Raw genomic sequence first — 19,369 nt, forward strand, 5'->3', positions numbered from 1 at the left:
CCATCTGGAACTAGTGGTTGCCGATCTGCATAGGGCTGGTTTGCATATAAACCCAAAGAAAAGCACGATCGGAACCCATGAAACCAAATACCTGGGGCACATAGTGGGTGGGGGTGTCCTGAAACCACAACTATCCAAGACTCAGGCTATACACGATATTCCGACTCCCACCAACCGGAAACAGATCCGAGCGTTCTTGGGGCTCGTTGGATATTACAGGAGGTTCATACCTGACTTCTCCTCGGTGGCTGCCCCCTTGACCGATGCTTTAAGGCTCAAAGGTGTTCCAAACCTAACCAACAACCCGAGCGCCCTGAACGCCATAAAACTCCTGAAACATAGGATTTCATCGAATCCTGTACTTTGTTGCCCGGACTTTCAAAAACATTTCTACCTACAAACAGACGCCTCGAACCAGGGCTTAGGGGCTGTACTCTCACAAGACCGGGGGGATGCCCTACGTCCTGTATGCTTTATCAGCCGGAAGTTGCTGCCTCATGAGGCTGCCTATTCAACCATTGAGAAAGAATGTTTGGCCATCCGATGGGCCATCGACTCCCTTAAGTACTACCTATTGGGTCGCCGGTTCACCTTGTACACGGACCACGCCCCCTTGCAGTGGCTTGCGCAACATAAAGATACCAACCAGAGGGTGCTCCGCTGGTTCCTCTCCCTCCAGCCTTTTGACTTCCTCACATTGCACAAACCGGCCAGTTTTCAACTGGTGGCCGACTACCTGTCTAGGTGTGCTTCCCGGCCCGAACGGCCTGGGACTGGGGTGGGGATGTGTGGGGATACGCCTCGGCGCCAGCAGGATATGTTGGCTGCACCGGTGATCGGGGGCCCTGGGAACCGCGGGTCGGCTCCTCCGCTCTCGGCTGTCATAAGCGCCGAGGGCGAGGGAACGCGAGCCGCTGCTCAGAAATGCGGCGCATCACAGCTGCACTCACCTGACGGGAGGCCCGACCCCGAAGGAGGGGGGACGAGGGCGCAGGCACTCCATGGCGGCGTGGAGTGGGGGCGACCGGCCCTTCAGCGTGGCGTGCCCCGCGGCGGCCCCGGAGCGGGTTGCGGCTGGAAGGCACCCAGAGCACGCCCATACCCAACGCGATCGCGGTTGCGATCACGTGATCGCCTCCGGCGTTTTCCAGGTCTCGGGAAACAGGAAATGGTGTACGCTAGCACGGCAGCCTTTAAGGGAGGCGGGACAACCCCTCAGCAGCCAATAAGGTGTAAGCCAGACAAGGCTGATGCTGATTGGTGGGGACTTGAACCTAGGGAACCCTTTAAAAGCGCGCCAAATGAAACTGACGAGGTTCTCTCATTTTCCAGGAAAGAGAAGAGGACGAGGAACGAAGATCGGAGTGGTGGGCCTATCCGGACACCACGAGATAGGACAAAGTTGGGAACTGCTTCAATCTACATTGGAAGGGCCAAACACTGGTGAAGGAAACCAGAGGACGATACTCTTTGTTTTGTTAAGGACCCTTTACCCATTAGAATAAATATTGTTTTAGCATCCGCCTGTCTCCTGAAGTTTCATTATCACAATGACCCATGAGTCAAAAAATACACCCATAATCCATGTGCTTACCACTCCAGCAGCCCACAAAAGAATAAAATAGACGATTTTCACAACAGTCCTCAGTTTTACTCGTCCGGGTTTGTGGGTCGTTTCTGGCGTTTGAACTTCCTGGATCCTGACATCCTGAGTCTGGAGCTGCCCGCCCCACTCGGTCATGGTCTGAATGAATTTGATGTAGCCTCAGTGGAGTTTGAAGTGACTGGATATCCTCCATGGTGACTTAAGGCATAGGATTTGTTGTTTTTTCAAATACCAGAGCAAAAGGATAGCCTCAGTGATATTTGATGTTTCTGTCTCTAAGCCAGATAGCGAGAAGTTTACATAGGGGGCTTCTGGATAGTCCGTTTGGAAAGAACTTAGAATATGCAGATTTTATGGTCTTTGCAGTCCGAGTCTTTCCCCTTAATAATTTACAAAATCACATTTGATCTGTCTAATAATGACAAAGAACCACCACTGCACAAAGCCCATTAAGGGGTTTGCCCCCTCTGGCTGCCCTGTGCAATCCTATATGTAGGCCCCCCTCCTCCTGGGGTACCTCGCTGACCATCTATTTCATGCGCCAGCAACTCTCCCTCCAGGACTTGTATGGCAAGAAAACAAAGATTACAGTGTCCCTCCCTATTTTGAATGCTGCTTACTTTCAGATCCAAATCTCTGTGTTGCAGCTCCACTTCCGATAGGCGGAACCTCAAACTTTAACTACAAATCATCTCTGGAGAGCATGTTATTTTCCACCACTTGCAGCCTATGCCCCATTTATATCCCCTGTTGCTTGATATCTGAAATAATAGCCTGAACCTCGGATCTGAAGGCCCTGAGATAGCTTTAAGGTTTGCCTTGGCGCTAAGGGGCTTGTGAAGACCTCTGAGGATCTGCAGCATGATGTTGCATTTCAGCAGACCAAACCTGATCCCTAGACCAACAAACAACTATTGGAAAGCTTCTTTCCAGGAAATTTGTGATGGGATAGCACTGGATATTTAAATCCATAAACTGATTATACAGAGGTGTTCAGTCCCTGGGTGGTCAAGCGAGCTAGAAAACGATGTATTGCAGCACTGAATTTCAGAATTCTTGTAGAGATTCCTCTACCCTGACGTCCCTTCAGCAGAACAGGAGGGTCCACAGGTACACTGCCAAAGTCAATATGTGAGCATAGGGCCAATCACTCTGTAGCAAAGAACGGCAAAGATGAAGCTGTAGTAAGCCAGTGAGCTTCCAGGGCCCATCACTCAATCAGTGGAAGTGGAAGGCTAGAAAGGGTTCTGTGTTTATGCCCAGGGTTGTAGGAGGGGAAGCTCTCCATTCTTCAGCAGCACTGCGAAGAAAATGGCTCTGGCCGAGCAGGAGAGAGGTGGGTTATATGATCTGTTGTAACATCTGGTCTAGTTTAATGTCTCATACGATTCCCTAGCTCAATCGCTGCTGAATTGTCACCCGTGATAAGGGGGTGAGCCTTTGACGGGCTGATATGGAGATGAAACAGTCTATCCCGGGTGCTTATCTACCAGCTGCTTTACTTCTTGAGGATTCTGGAGGCTCCATTGAGCCTAGCTCTGTTGGGACCCATCAGAGCTGCCTGCTCGGCTCTGGAGCAAGATGGGCACTGCAATCTGGCAAGCAACTCCCCTCATCGCAACTTCTCACCACTCTGAACGTCTATGGGCCAGTCTTTGATTTATTTTATTTTTTATTTATTTTGCATTTTTAAAGCGCTCACTCAGCCCGGGGACAGGCGCTGTTTTTCGTTTGTCTTAGTTGTGTATTTATAACGCACTTAATATCCAGAGGTTCCTAAGAGCGGACCCGTGGATCGAACCAGTGTTGCTTTGTGTCGTCTTGCTTCCAAGGCGAGCGCGTTGCCGCTGAGCTATCCTCCCAGGACAGTGTGGCTACACCAAAGTGGTGGTGGGTGGGGGGGGTGCTAGAACACTCAGCCCAGGAACACTTACGAGAAAACTGGGCTGATAAAGCATAACATTAAAGCGAGGAAGCTGTTTAATTGCTGGGAGTAGCAGAGAAAGATCCTTAAGTAGCCATCTTGCATTTCTTGTTGTAGTTTTTGTGCCAGGAGAAATGGCTTGCCCTTTCTGATCTTCCTGTTTCTTTTTGGCAAATGTAGACCGCCTTTGTGATCATGGATGTGATATTGGGTGGGAATGGGAATAATACTGGGTGGGTGGATCTGGCCAGTAACGGCCCTAAACCTTAATGGAAAGCTCTTGCTTTGTTCAGTCCTATCAACTTCGGCTGCCAGTCCATTGCCAGTTAGGCCAGTACCGCGGCTGCCATTAACGTCCCAATAAGTCTTGCAACACGACATTAATGTTGGTGATTAATAATGATGCACCTTTGGAGAAATTCACAGAAATGGTTTCTTTTCCCAAGATCACGCCTTTGACATGGAGTTTGCCATCCAGGTAGCAAACCAGAAAACGATTTGTTCTTCTTCGCTTTGGTTTCATCGTTCCATTGTCTGAAGAGATATTGGTTACAAGCAAACGGGTAATTCGAACCTGTGCGGCCCTGGAAACAAATGAACGCTTAGATGAGCTCTTCATTTATGTGTATGTTGTTTTGACATAAGCCGTTAGTCTTCTTACTAATATGTTTAATTTGATACAAATCTTTACGTGCGCTGTGTGGAAACGAGCAGCATCAAGTATATGCAGATAATCTTTTTTGAAATAAACTGGCAAGATCGGTATTAAATTGAAGGTCTTTAAAGAATTGTCCCTTTGTACTCTGTACATGAACATAGCTGATATTAAAGCTTTGATGTCCAGGGATGTAGCGTTTAGCTGACCCTGTTCTACGAGGATGCTCGGCCATCTGGGCATCGGTTTCCGTGATGACAACATTGGATTAATTTGAGGAGAAACATTATAAATGCGGCTATTATTTCATGTTGTCTTCATGGCCGAGGTGTGTGTGCAGTGCATACAAAAGCGGATACCAAATTAAGCAAGCTTTTACCTTCACATCAGCCCCTCTGCCAAACGTTATGTCATTTTTTTTGATTTGCTATTCTTTATAATCTGACAGTTGGTTAGTAACAAATATAGTGTTTTATAAAATTAAAGGAAACTGAATTGAGGGGATGGAGGGTTTGGGAGGGGGGCATTGAATACAGTGTGAGCATTGGGTGTTTAAGGCCTTAATCTGAGGTGAACTTCAGCCAATATTTCCAGGGTATTTGGGAAGTGTCTCTATTTTGCACAGCAATGTACATTTGGAAAGGTTTGGTGCATTTTAAGCTGAAACTCTTTGGCAAAACCAAAGGCTCCCATAATGCTGTTTGCACACTGCATTTGTTAAAGCACAATGACCAGCAAAACTCCATAATAAACTAATAGTTTCAGTGGAAACAGTGTAGTAATTTTAGAAATAACAGATCACCATGACTGTCGAATCGGATCTCTTGCCCATTTCCTGTCTGGACCCCTACACTTTCCTTTCTGCTCAGGCAACGTGAGTTTTCTCTACTCCCAATTCGGCGTGTTCAACTGCCTGCTTTCTATGTGCCTTTCTTATGGTTTGTTTTTAGGTGTTAATGTTCCCTGCAATTGGGCAGGGGACAGACTGGGGATGGCTCCACCAGCCTGTCTGAGCCTCTCCTGGGACCCCAGAACATCCAAAGCCATGGAGACCCCAAGACTGAAACCTCTGTGATACAGCAAGAGCCTGAAGCTCTATAAGCCAGACCCAAACACCTTCCACAGGAAAGGAAGCCTTCCCATTTGAAGGAAGCAAAATGGTCACTAGATTGCGGGCACATTTCTTCCTTCGACACAGATGACAAAGGATATATTGTTATAAGTATTTCTCGCATAGACTGATCAGTCCCGCAGATACAAAATGACCACAGTACAAAGCGACATTGACTCGTTGCACACAAGGAAAACATTACGGGAGGTACAAAATTGTAATGTTCCTGCGACGAACAAGTAATACATGTTTCAGACAACTGCACAGGCTTATCGAAAGGCTTTTATGACTTCCCACAATGGATAGCTGGAGGGACCCAAATTGAAATGGGCAGGGGAGTTTTAGACAGCACAATTATGGCAGACCTTTGTGTAAGCTTGAGCCAGCCCCCTTTCAGCCCACATGTCCATACACCTATCATACAATCAAAATACAGGCCAGCCCACACGTTTCAGGCGCAACCAATGCGTTCAAGCACCTTCGAAGTGGAGGAGAGACCAATCCTTAAAAGCAAGTCAGCCAGTGTCAACCGTTGAGCGAGCTGGCAGAAGGAGACTAGTATGCCCTAGAAGACTCCTGCCCTGGAAACCCCACGTGAGGAGAGCACAACTGTGGCGACCAGGAAGGAGGAGACACTGGTTGGAGGGAGAGGGAGAGAGAGAATGAATAAATAGATCTCTTGGTAGGAGGATATTGATGGTTAGAAGAGGGGGTTAGTAGTAAGAGGGTGGTGCAGGAGGAAGTTTCAGGTTTGCGGGACCAGAGGGAGATATTGTTGGAGGGGACATTTGGATTTGTTACAGGGGAGTTAGATTGTTTGGGGACAGAGGAATACCAATTGGGAAGAGAAAGGGAGCGATGTGTATTTATTGGTAATTATAGAGCACTTTCGCCAAAGCGCTTTACAGAATGAGTTACACAGTACACAATCATGATAAAGTGAAACAATAAATGAATGTAATGGGATGAAGAATATTAGGTGTCGGAGCGGAAAGCAAATGGTTCTTCAGACGATTACAGAAGATAGGGTAAGAGGAGGAGCGGATAGTAAGAGGAAGAGCGTCCCAGTGTTTCTGGAGTGAGGAGTGTAAACTAGTGAAAACAGGAGGAAACAGGTGGAAGAGGAGGGATTGTGAACATCCAGAACAAGGGCGGGGGAGGGTAAAAAGAGATGAGAAGACAGATTGGGTGGGGCAAGACCATGCAGACATTTAAAGACGATAACCGAGTAAGTGGAAGAGGAGATGCGAGTTAAAAGGTAGGATGGAGGCAGGACCAACAGAGGACGTGGAGAAGAGTGAAGGTAAACGAAAGGTAAGGATGATGGCACAGTTATAGGTGGAGTGGAGAGCAGTGATAAGATAGGCAGGGATACTGATTAGAAGTGCAGAACAATAGTCAGGTGAGAAAAAATAAAGGAGAAGATGAGAAGTTTGGTACCATTAAAAAGAAACAAAGGGGCAGTCACTGCAAAGATTTATAGTGATGGAAGAGACCAATGAGGGTAGTGTTGGCATTGTGAGATGAGAATGACACTTCGGTGTCGAAAATGACCGAGAAGGAGAGGGCTGTCTGGGGGAGGCAAAAGGGGGAGCATGAGAGGAAGGACAAAAGAGCAGAATTTCAGTTTTAGAATGATTGAGGTGAAGGAAACGAGAAGACATCCAATATTGTATAGCAAGTAGACAAGAGGACACAGTTTAGAACCCCCACTGACCCCTACCTTACCTTATACCCTGATACTTCAAGCTTTCATCCTGACAATTTATTCTGTTGCATTTTACAACCATCCCGACACCTTGTATTTGTTTAATGAACACCCTTGAACTACAATTTGGTGTCTGGTCTCACTTCTGGAAACATGTTAACAGTCCAGTGTCCCTGACACACAGGTTATTCGCTACAATTTGCTGTGTTCATGTGATGCAGCCGACTCCCTACAGAGTCACGTGTGACCAGTGTCCCGGGCAGGGACCATCGGATAGCTTGTGTGCTCCATGAATCCTGAGTGACTGCCGGATTTCTCCTGGCAGTTGATCCGACTGGCAGTTGGTCAGAAGAGGAAGACCTATATTACTAGATGAGAAGGTTCAAGCCCCCAAAATTCAGAGTGCCCCATCCCTCAGGGCTGCTGGTTAATAGGAGAATACATTCAATTAAGGAACAGGAGACTAGGAAGAAGAGACCGACAAGAAGAAATGCTCTATGATTCCCCACTAGTGCTGATATGTAGACACTGAAGAGAACACAGATACTGCAGGTTTCTGTGACCAGTGCGCACCTCCACAGTAAAACTATCTACAAGGAGATGATGCCACCATTTTTCAAAGGCATATTTTATGCCCAGAAGCTCCTTCTCAATGGCAGTGTAATTCTGCTGACTTTGGGACAGCGTGCAAGACTAATACGCCACAGGATGCTCGAAATGAGTGGTAGGGTCATGTTGCAGCAGCACTGCCTGATGGCTGAGTTGAATGCATCAGCTTCCACAATAAATGACCTGTCAGCGTCAGGATGTTTCAGTATGGGTGCAATCGTAAAGGCTTTCTTTACTTCCTCAAAAGCCTGACCGGCACCAGTTGTCCACACAAAGGGCTGTTTACTGCTCAACAGACAGGTCAGCTTGACCATCAACCTGAAAAAATGTGCAATGAAACAGTGATAAAAGTTTGCAAAACTCAGCAACTGTTGCAGGGACTTTTGATCATATGGTTTACACTGGAGAATCGCTTGCACCTTACTGCGATGCTTCTGCATCTCGTTGCTGCCAATGACATAACCGAGAAACTCCATCTGTCCTTGATGAAAATGTTCTACCTTAGTGTAGAGATGGTGCTTGTCCAATCAGTGTAGGACTATCTTTACATGTGGTACATGTTCTTCCCTCGAGGTGGAGAAAATAAGTATGTTGTCTTGGTAAACCCAGTCAGTCCAAGCAAATCAGAAAAGACTTGGTCCATAAAATGTTGGAAGTTGGCTGGGGCGTTAAACAGGCTGAATGGCATTACCCTATATTCATAGTGCCCCAAGAGAGCCTTAAATGTGGTCTTCCACTCGTCTCCAGCCCGTATTTGGACCAAATGATATGCGCCCCTTAAATCCAATTTGGTGAAAACCGTAGTGTTATGAAGAGACTCCATGTTGTCTCAAATCATTGGTAAGGGATACTGGTCCTTGTAGGTCATGTCATTGAGCTGATGGTAATCAATGCAGGGGCGTAGGGTTACCTCTTTCTACTTCACAAAACAAGGGGAACCCAGCAGGAGACTTAGAAGGCACAATGTACCCCTTTTCCAAACAGTCATCTAGGTACTTGTGGAGAGCTTCACGTTCTGGAGGAGTCAATGAATAGATCTTCACATAAGGCATCGACTTGTCTGGCAACAGTTTGATCCCGCAATCACAGGACCTATGCGGCGGCAGAGGAATGTCTTCAGGTTTAGAAAACACATGGTGGTAATTCTCATAATCTGCTGGAATGGCACTTGAGGAACACAACCTAGCCTTCTTCTTGGCGGATTGCAAGGTATTTGTGTTTGTAGGTTCTGTGATGGTTTCAGGACAACTACAGGTCTGAGTGCAATGAGTAGATGCAAACACAAAGGACTGTGACTCCCAATTGACGTGGGGGTTATGGAAAAGCAACCAGGGTAACCCTAGCACGATAGGATAGGAAGGCGATTTAATGACGTCCAAAGAGATTCGTTCAAAATGTCAATTCATCCAAAGAGTGAGCGCACCAGCGTTCTGCGAAACAGCTCCAGAAGACAGTGGTGTTCTGTCAATCACTTCTATAGGAGTCGCAATACCCTTGCCTTGAAGCAGGATTCTTTCATTCTCACAAAATAAACATCAGTGTAATTGCCTGAGGCTCTGCAGTCTAGCAAAGCTAGGCAATCTCTCTCCTTGCTCTCCCAGGAGACCTGTACCTGCAGGACCAGCAGAGGAACGGGTTGCCTAGGAAGGAAATCCTTTGGGTGGGTCAGAAGGACTGAGTCTGAAGAAGGGCCTGCTTTCGCCTTCTCTAATGACGTCATGCCTCCTAGTTTTCTGAATACCTATGTGGACGGAGTGGACAGGTGCTCAGATAATGTCCTGCAGCCCCACAGTACAGGCACAAACACAAAGTCCTGCAATGTTTCTTTTCAGCCTCTGATAACAGTCCACCGATGGCAACCAGCTGCCTCAGCCCTTATCCGAAGTATGGCGGTGCAACTGGCCCTGTTGGTGTTAAGGGAGGTCTGAAATACACACAATCGGATCTGTTTCTCTTCCCTCTTCTTTCAGTAAGCCGACGATCAATATGCAATACCTGATCAAGTAAAGATTGCAGCGTGTCTGGAATATGTACCAATTCATCCTTGTATTCCTCGTATAGACCACAACAAAATAGTCTTCTGGGTTACTTCCGGCCATTGTGAATCCATGTTCAACTGATGAAATCAGCTGATATAAGTGACTATGTCACAGGAACCTTGCCGAATTTCGATCAATCGGTTTTGTGCTGCTGAGGCCAGGTTGGGGGACTGAAAGCCATCCATAAAGGTCTTTTCAAATTCTGCAACGTTATCTAGGATAGGACTGTTGGCAGAAACGTAAGCAGCCAACCAAGCCAGGGTGCTCCTAGTTAAATTCCCCAAGATGTATGCTATCTTTGCATTATCGTGGACGAAATGAGTAGGACAAAACAGGAAATGCACTTTGCAGTGGTTTCAAAACTCAGCCAGGCGACGAGGATCTCCATCATACTTCAGTGGGGCAGTCTGCACCATGGTGCGCTCAGCATGATAGCCTGACGTAAGGTGGCATTTTCTTGTCGAAGCGTGGCCATTTCCGGCCGAAGAGCCTGCAATTCATCCCTAAGTTCCTGGAACGCCTCCATGTCATGGTCAGCATGTAGGCGTCTCAATCTGTCATGCAAAGTGTCTTGCTGGCACTGCATACCTGTTTTTCTTTGGCGGTGTTAGAATGAGGAAGCCAGTCTTCCATAAGGAAGCCACCAAAATACATTGTGATGTGGGTGCCGCAGGGTGCAAGTACTTCCCCTTGCCTTTATAACATCTTTATGGGCCCTTCTTTGCACATCTTGAACAGGAAGGGGTCCTGTTCTCTAACTATGCCGATGACACCCAGTGTGTCATTCCTCTAACCGGATCCCACTCTTAAGATTAATTTGAACTCAATAGAGTCTTCACCATCATAGAGGATTGGATGATGAGTAACAGCCTAGCTCTAAATAGAGGGAAAACCAAGTTCATGTTTGTGGGCACGTCGGCAACACTGGCGAAACTGGATCCAGCTTATAAGAGCTTTCGATTGGGTGAGGTGTCAATAGCGCCGCAACCTAAAGTAAAAATCCTTGGTGTAACTTTGGATCAGCTCTTAAACATGAAATCTCACGTGTGGAGTATTGTTCCTTCAGCTATCTACTATGTCAAACTATCGGCGCATCTCAGACCGTACATCTCCCAAGCGATCGAAGAAGCAATAATAAGAACGAAGATCGACTATTGTAGTAGCCTTTTGGTCGGACTCTGTAAAGCAGATATAAATAGACTCAAGTTATACAAAACAGAGCTGCTAGAGTGGTTGCAGGCCTGTCTCGCCGCAATCAAGTCTCTAACGCTAGACGCTCCCTGTATTGTCTTCCGGTCGAGGCACGTGTTTAGTTTAGACTTCTGGTCATCAACTTTAAATTCAGACTGGGGACTATGCCTACCTACTTGCAAGAACATATCAGGGAGAAGGCCAACTGCTGAAACCTCAGGTCCAGCAACCAGAAACTTCTGTTTCTGCGTATATGAAGAACAAAGAAGGTACAGAATGGAGAATTCTTCATAGCAGCTGCTGAGTCATGGAATCTGTTGCCTCCTGTGCTGCGAGGACAGACTTCTTTAGTGACTGGAAGTAGCTAGACACAGTAGAGGCGAGGCTGTGGCAATCAAGGCAGCAGGAACAAAGCAAGGTTGCAGGAGACCAAGAGATAAGGTGGCCAACCAAGGGGAGAACAGGGAATCAAAGAGGCCAAGTACTAGGAAGACCAACCCAGGGGAGTCTAAAAGGGGACGGGGCAGCAAGGCTCGAGACTAGGAATAAGGAGGAGAGGGCCAGGCAACAGAGCGAGAAATGGGGACCCAAAAAGGGGAACTCAGAATAAAGATAGTAGAACTCGCAGAAGGCTGTTTCTGGGAGCGAAAACACAGACATAAACAGATCTGCTTTGAGACATCCAGAAGAGCGTCTCAACACTGCCTTTAAGGCATCAGTGCAAGATGGAGGCTGAGGGATGCCGGTTGTGGTTGCCCCGGCAACCTGGAGAGCATTGGACTGCACATGTGTGAAGAGCCGAATGCGGCCTCCCGTGCATGAACAGGTCCATAGCAAAGGCAGTGCCCATTGTGGTCGGCACTCGACTAACCGGGCCCAAAGCCGTTTCCAACCTGGGTACAGCCTCCAGGAGGGTACCCATGCCCCTACGCATCAGCGCCAGGTAGGTGGCATTACAGAAGGCCATGACTCGACAAGGCACAGCCCCCGATACGAAGACATTTTTTTCCAAAGCAGCAGGCAGATTTAAAAATATATCAAAGCTGAGGAATACGTGGGAGGCACATCCACTTGAAAGAACGTTTCCAAGGGTAAGTAATTTGTTTGTCTCGGGATACACGTGCATTGGAAAATAATGCTGGCTCCATCGACTGATCTGCTGCTGGACCCTAGGTGTCTTCCTAAATTGCAAATATTCAATACTCACTTCAGCAACTCTGGTGTGCTTTTTGTAGTTTATAGTAGAGCCAGTGAGCTTGATAATGTAAATCCTGATACAGACTCTATGAACAGCGAGTAATGCCAATCGCTCAGTGGGTAGAAACCAGCAATACTGTGATGGGGGGGAGAATGAGCGAATGATGTATAGCGCTCAAGTAGAAGGGAAAAGGGACTATAATCTTCCTCTGGGGAGGGCCCAGCAATGTATCATGAAAAGAGAAGGATTATTATCAGTGAGAAGTGAAACCCGGGAGTTTCAAACCTGCGCTATCCTGGAAGCTGATCGAAATTGGGAGATCCTCCATATTGAGGAAGCAACCAGCTGGCGCGCAAAGGAAGCACCAGGAGAGTTGAAGGAAGAGGAGAACAGGGGAAGGAAAACCCAAAGAAGATGGCCCATCGTGAGTGGTGGCGTGACCCAAGGAAGGTGGACTGTGGAGTCTGATAACTATGCCGAGACCACAGAGACCCCGACAACACAAAGCCTCGGACAAGAAGCGGAGAGAGTCGGAGCGAAAGCAGAAGACATCTGTTTTGCTTTCATAAAGTGCCCAGATATATTGCACAGAACACTTGGCTGTCTTTTCCCACAGTACACTGAATGAAACCTTGGACGCCGGAGAGCAATTATTCACACAGACACCCAACTGCACTGGAAAGTAAAAGCAATAAATGAATGGGAAAATAATGAATTGGTAAATAAATGCTATACGTGCAAAGAATAGAAGTCTAGATAAAATAAATCACTGTTGACACAGCAGCAAAAAACATCCTCATCTCACCAGAAGTCACTGAAAAGCCCTGATACAGTCAAGGAGAGAGATCTCGGCATCAACGGGCCTGGAGCGATGCGTCCATCCGCCAAGTGAAGCTTTCTACCTAACCGCCTCATCGCCCCTTATTTTAAGCACTCCGTAATCGTGGGGTGGCACCTTCCAGAACCCTCTGGCTCACAAAGTGTCTACCCGTTGGCAGCTCTCATGGGCACCCGGCCGGATTGACCTATGGTAACTTCACTCTCTCAAGAGAACATGAAAACAACTCCATAACTCATAATCAGTTTTGAGAATATCTGTGGTAACGTTATCGGGTACCAGCCGGCACCAGCTTATTCTAGCGTATTCGTGCACCTTCCTCCCGAAGTGTCCTTGGATGAGCGGTGTAAAATAACATAAGCAATGAATAGCGTTGAAAACCTGTTTTCCTGTGGAATAATACGAGCAACGTTGAAAACATGCTTATCAGCAGAATAATTCACTAATTCACATCAAGTGCACATTCCACTGAGGCATGTAGCAAATGTCCACTGTGGCTTTGAATGTACCAGAATGCACTGTGCACAAGTGTCATGTTTTAATTAAAAGCATTTCACTGCCCTGACTGAACAAAGAGAAGTCCCTATCCTGAAAGCAGGCCTGGTGATGCCAACCCATAGAATAGAAGGTAACTGGGACAGCAGGAGACCCAGGAGGGAACACAAATATAACGAGTACCAGAATCATACTAGTCATAGTAGCCTTAATGTTAGAAAGTCAAGCACAGAATGTTATTGGTACAATCATCACAGGACTCATCCTACTCATTCCAGTAATACAAGAAAGAAGCGAGAGAATGGGAATCATCATAGGTCTTATCCTACTCGCCTGTGTGATACGAGAGGGAACCAAGAGAGTGAGAAACATCATGGGACTCATCCTGCTCGTCCCAGTGATATGAGTGCGAACCAAGAGAGTAAGAATCATTACAGGACTCGTTTTACTCATCCCAGTAATACCAGAAATGAAAAGAACTGGAACAACATAAAGACGGGTTCTATCTCCCCGGTGATAATAGAGAAAGAGAGACTTTCAGAGACACTTGACAAAAGCACAATAAAATAAACTCAATGACCAACAATGCTGAAGAAGAGAACTTTACAAAGTCAAGAGAAAGGGGAACCAGAGAGTTGGAAAAGTCCCCCAAAGGAATTGAAGGAGTATATTTTATTTGTATTTATTGTTCGCTTGTTAGGAAGTAAATATTGTTTCAAAGCGCGCACAGGGGAATGGGGAGGGGACAAGGGATGAGAAACAATAACGATACATAAAAAATAAATATCAAATCCAATGGGGAGGGGAAGACTAACCTAATATGCCTTGTGAGTGTTCCCAAACGTGCAAGTGCAGAAGGAAGAGGGAATGGGATAGGTGCTGGGGTGCTCATGGGTAAGCAACAGGAAAAGTGCATGAAAGGTAAGTGTGAGCCTCTGGGGATGGAGGGTGAGCCGAGGCAAGTGCTGAGGATAGACGGAAGCTGGGGAGATTTGGTGTGGGAGGTCAGGGCCCAAAGATGCATAAGGGCCTTGAACACCAATCAAGCGACTGTGAGATTAGCAGGGGAGAGGGGGAGGGAGGGAAGAGGTAAAGAGGAAGGTCTTCTGGATTTTACGGAATTTAAAAAAAGTACTGCTCAATACGAAGCAGGAGGGGGCGTCTATTCCAAAGAAGGGAGCAAGCTGAGGAAAGCGATCGACCACCTGCCCTCTGTTAGTGAAACGCTTTACACACAAGGAGTTGGTGCCCGAGGAGTGCAGCGGTCTAGAGGGGGACAATTTAGCAAGTTGCAGATGGTGTGGTCCCTGGCCCGAGACAGCCTTGTGGATGATACAGAGGGATTTGAATTTAATCCATTAAACAACCAGGAGCCAGTGAAGACTTTGTAGGGCAGAAGAGATGCAGACCCTGGGCTTGAGGCCAAGGATAGGTCTTGCTGCCCTATCCTGGATTAGTTGGAGGGGTTGCAGAGTGGAAGAAGATAGGTTAAAGAGGAGGCTATTGCAGTAGTCAAGCCTAGAGAGAACCAGGGCCCGGGTAACATTGAGCCTCTGGGGAAAAGGTAGAAATTACTTAAAGAAGGAAGAGCTGTAAGTGGGACTTCATGGCAATGTCCAGAGTGTGAGGGGGAGAAGAGTCGTAGATGACTCCCAGATTTCTGGCTTCTGAAGAGGGGGCAGGCTGAGAGCCCATGGAAGAAGCCAGAGTGAAGGGAAGAAGTAGGGTGCCTGGGTCCCAATAGGCAGGATATCTGTTTTGCTGGCATTGAGGCAGAGATCATTGGAAATGCACCAGGCCTGGATGGCAGAGAGGCAGTCATGGATGATGGAAGATGCAGGGGGGATCAGCAGGATGTTTCAAGAAAATGTGTGTGTCATCAGCATAACACTCGCAGTTCAGGGATAAGGAGGAGATGAGGCGTGCCAGCTCAGTAAGGTAGAAGTTAAAGAGACACAGCGAGGGAATAGAGCTCTGGGGGACGCCACAGGCGGAGAAGGAAATGGGAGAAAAGAAAGTGCCCAGGGTGACTTGGGTGGAGCGGTCAATTAGGAAGGAGGTCAGCCAGTCCAGTACCCGCTCCGCGATGCCAAGGGTATCATGGATCCTTTGTATGGGGATGGAGTGATTGACCATGTCAAATGCAGAGGAGAGCTCAAGAAGGATGAGGACAGCCAGAAATAGCTAAAAACGATTTAAGAATTATATATTCAGGCTTGCGAAGCCTTTCCAGGAGAAGGGACTCATTCTCCTGGCCTTTAGTTGTTTTGTCTTAGTGGTAAGGTCAGTGCAGCTTAGTTTTGGCCGGAGGATAGATTGTTTCCTTTGGACTTCACAACCGACGATGAGCACCTAGTTAGTTTTGTTAGACATGGAAATCCATAGATAATGAGGTCTTTTACATATCATTCCAATAAAACATCTGTAAGAATGCCAAAAACTGATCTGTTTCTTCCTTCTGACCTATCATAGTACACAGGTGGCAAATGGTCAGAGGAGGAGAAACGCTCTTTAAAATGAAATTGAGTGCATTGTTCTGTCTCATGATGGCCAATACTGTACTCTTCAGGTGTGTAAATCACTGGTGAGGCATGATATCCCAGCTGAAAGTGGGGCAGGTGAAGAACTTGGCTATACTGCCTAGCAAGGAACATTCCAGTTCTGGAGGAATTTCACCTTCTGGGCTTAATGAATAAGGGATTTGACTGGCAATTGGGAAGTCGCTTGGCGCTTGATGCCAAAATGGGCTCTGTGTTCTTCTAATAATTATTTGTATATATGCTTTCAAATGGAGCTGTCAAGTGTAGATCTATTAAACTTAAATTAAGTTCGGCAAAGGATTATATATTAAAGGTACAATGTTCATTCTTTGCCATGTTTATTTTCACTGGTTTCTTTGCTACCGAATTTCGGCCAAAGAAACTGGCGTGTCACGTGGGGGTAGGGGGTGTGGAGAATAGGCAGTTACAAAACTGGGAAGGGGGAGAATAGGGGGAACCCCTAAATTTCTTTTTTTTTATCAATGAGTATTTTCTGCCAAAAATGTAAGCTTTCTTGATTGTCGTGAAGAGTATTGAAACCTCCGTCCCCAAGTACCACAGAGAGAGAATACAAGATTACTCCCTATGCGATCATTGAGGCCACAGGTGGGTAGTTCTTGCAGCTCGGATCCACGGGAAATGTTGAAACCCAAGGCAGCTGTAAAGAAAATCTTTATTAGCAATCAACTGAGCACAGTACAAGCAAACAGGCAGAATAAAGAATAGGGCTTACCTAATCTGATGGGTGAGGAAGCCCAGAACCTAAGATAGTTGGTAATTCCGTGGATGGGCACGTGAGCTGGTTTCCCCGATGACAGTAGGGAGAAGAACTGTAAACTGGGTAAAACCCAACTACCCTCCTGTAACTTGATGAAGCAAAAGACCAAAATCCCAAGTACTTGATAACGTGAAACAGTGAAGAGACCAATGCCAAGTCCAATTCAGGGTAATCTAAGACAGTCCAAAAGGCGTTCCGAGTCCAAGATGATCCAGCAAACAGAGCCAAAGACGTGAGCAAAAGCAAATCCAAAAAACAATCCAAGAGTCAAGAAGCCGTGAAAACACAAGGTATCCAAATGCTGAACAGAGTCCTCCAAGGAACAGCTGTGAATCGCAGACATGCGGAAGTTCAGCGCTTAAATAGCGGAAGTTTCAGTGTCACCTGATCCGCGACGCGTCACGGGACCCGCGGACGTGACACATGAGCGTGGTCTCCATGATCGCGGACTGGACTTTCTGCGAGCAGCGTCCTGTAGCTGGCGTCTGCGAGCTCCTTCTTGCAGACGCCATGGCAGACACCAATGAAGGAACGGAGAACCCCTGAGTCTGCATGTATGGCCCTTGGGGTAAACCCGCTCACGTGACAACCTTCCAGTGTGATGGATATGGAGTGGAAACCTGACTGGTGAAACTGGTGTATTGTGAGTGTTGCCTGTCCTATTGTCTGACCTAGATGTTTGCGAAAAAGGGACAGAATGAGAGGACAGCGTGACAAAAAATCGGAGCAGATAGGGCAAAAGAGCTTACAATAGATTAATATAATATTGTTCATCAGTCCACTGCCCAGCATGGTCAGCAAACCATAAACCATAACACAATCCATCACCAAATACATATCATGAATTTGTGAGGAGGAATGTGACAGATCTACATGCAAAAAAAGGCATGACACTCCCATAATACAGAACACCCCCAACCAATCTATGTAAGAACTTGGACCTTTGCCCTCACCATCCTCCAATGCAGTGGCAAAGGTCAAATGCGGTATGTAACCCTGTTTTCTGCCGATGGTAGCTATCTATAAGGGAACAGCCCACAAAAGCATCCCTCCCTGCCATTGCAGGGAGCCACACCCTTTTCGGCACATGTAGTCTGGAAACCGGCATCTTTGTTTGACAGATTTCTTTGCGTCTCAACTCTACACACAGCTGCATCATTTCCGCAGGTGAAGAGCGGAAACTAAGGCATTCGCCACAGACTCAATCCTTCAAAGTTGGGACCTTCCGATGGAATGTCTTTACGCTTTATATAATGTATTCTAGGGAAATAATTTGTGCAAGAAGGTAGAAATGGAGACTTAGGATGACGCACATTCTTGATGACACAAGCCTGGTTTGCAGGTTTGTTGGAATTTTCTAGGCATTTTTCACATTTTCTTCCACAGAAGCCTTTTCTTGATAAGTGCCCTTTATAGGCTTCCACATCCATTAATTTGTGATGAGTAGCCGTTTTGGTAATAGATGAAGATTGCCAGGTCTTTCGAGAGAGGCTGATTGATTCATCAAGAACTATTAGGTCTATATTAAATGTAATAGAGCAGCATTAACTGAATTAATGAAATGACGCCTTAATCCTACTATGGCCATTCTAGGCCTCAATTTTACTCATGATCACCTTAGTTGAAGGGGTGAGGACTATTAAATACAAATGGTAACTATTTTGTTGCGGCACCAGCATATAGAAGGCTCTTCAGTGGGCAAACCACCTTTACTCTAGGCTGCTGAAAGATTACACTGATGTGGTGCATACCCCCAACTGTCCATCCTTGTGGGATGTCAGCAAAGTTCTGGAAATGTTTCTAGAGTGGTCAGATAATGAGAATTTGTTGCGGATGACATTAGTTGGGAAGCTCACAATACTTCTTTGCCTGATTTCCTGCAAATTAGTTTCTGATATCCTATATCTTCATGATTCTAACAAGACTATCCCAGCAAGTCTTATTTTTCCATATTTTACCTTCTTAAAAAAGAAGAGATTTTCAGCCCTGTATCTATCGTGGAGAATAATGCTTTAAGAAATTCTATTTGAAACTGATTGGCCAGGTTGCTCCTGTTGTGTTAGATAACCTTGAAACAGGCATAATACTAGCCTCTGTTCTTACATTAGTTCTTCTGTACTTTGTGACATGGTCCCCAGCTTGATGTTGGGGTCCTCAAAGGGGCACAGTACTTCTCCACGCTAGTGAACGGTTGCCCGGGGTGGTATGGAGAGGATCCCTTTGCCACACTCCCTTGGTCTCTGTTGTATGGCAGGGAACAGTCACAGGAGGGATCTATATAGGAACCTCATGTCTGGGGTGAAGAGCCTGAAAGTCCTACCATACAGAGCCAAAATCCCTTTGCACAGAAGATACTTGTAATGCCCACACTGTTACTGTTGCTAAACATTCCGCAGTTAATGATAATTTACTTCAAAGGCCCAGAGAGTCCTCCCCCAGCTCCATGTTCCTGCACATTATTCAGTGTTGCCAGTTCGCAGTTTTCTAGTAGCATTTCCACACATACCTGATACAAGCTTACCAACCCATTGTCTACTAGCAGTGTTTTCCCTTGCGGGTGATAAAAGGTGCAGTTTTACAGAGCACCAGTATTCCATTCACATTCAGAGGGACTGTCAAAGGAATTACCAGCGTTAGGACCATACATTGGGGTCGCCAGGAGGCGTGTCCTTACTAG

The 19,369-nt window shown here is 46.5% G+C and overlaps 1 protein-coding gene across 2 annotated transcripts in view; it reads left to right on the plus strand.

Annotated features, from left to right (window-relative positions):
- The window catches only part of MIDEAS (mitotic deacetylase associated SANT domain protein), a 1,134,261-nt gene that overhangs the window by 121,474 nt on the left and 993,418 nt on the right, over positions 1-19,369 (plus strand). The window lies entirely within an intron of this gene.

Source organism: Ambystoma mexicanum, chromosome 14 (genome assembly GCF_040938575.1).
Source record: "Ambystoma mexicanum isolate Mex_15411 chromosome 14, UKY_AmexF1_1, whole genome shotgun sequence".
NCBI classification, from domain to species: domain Eukaryota; kingdom Metazoa; phylum Chordata; class Amphibia; order Caudata; family Ambystomatidae; genus Ambystoma; species Ambystoma mexicanum.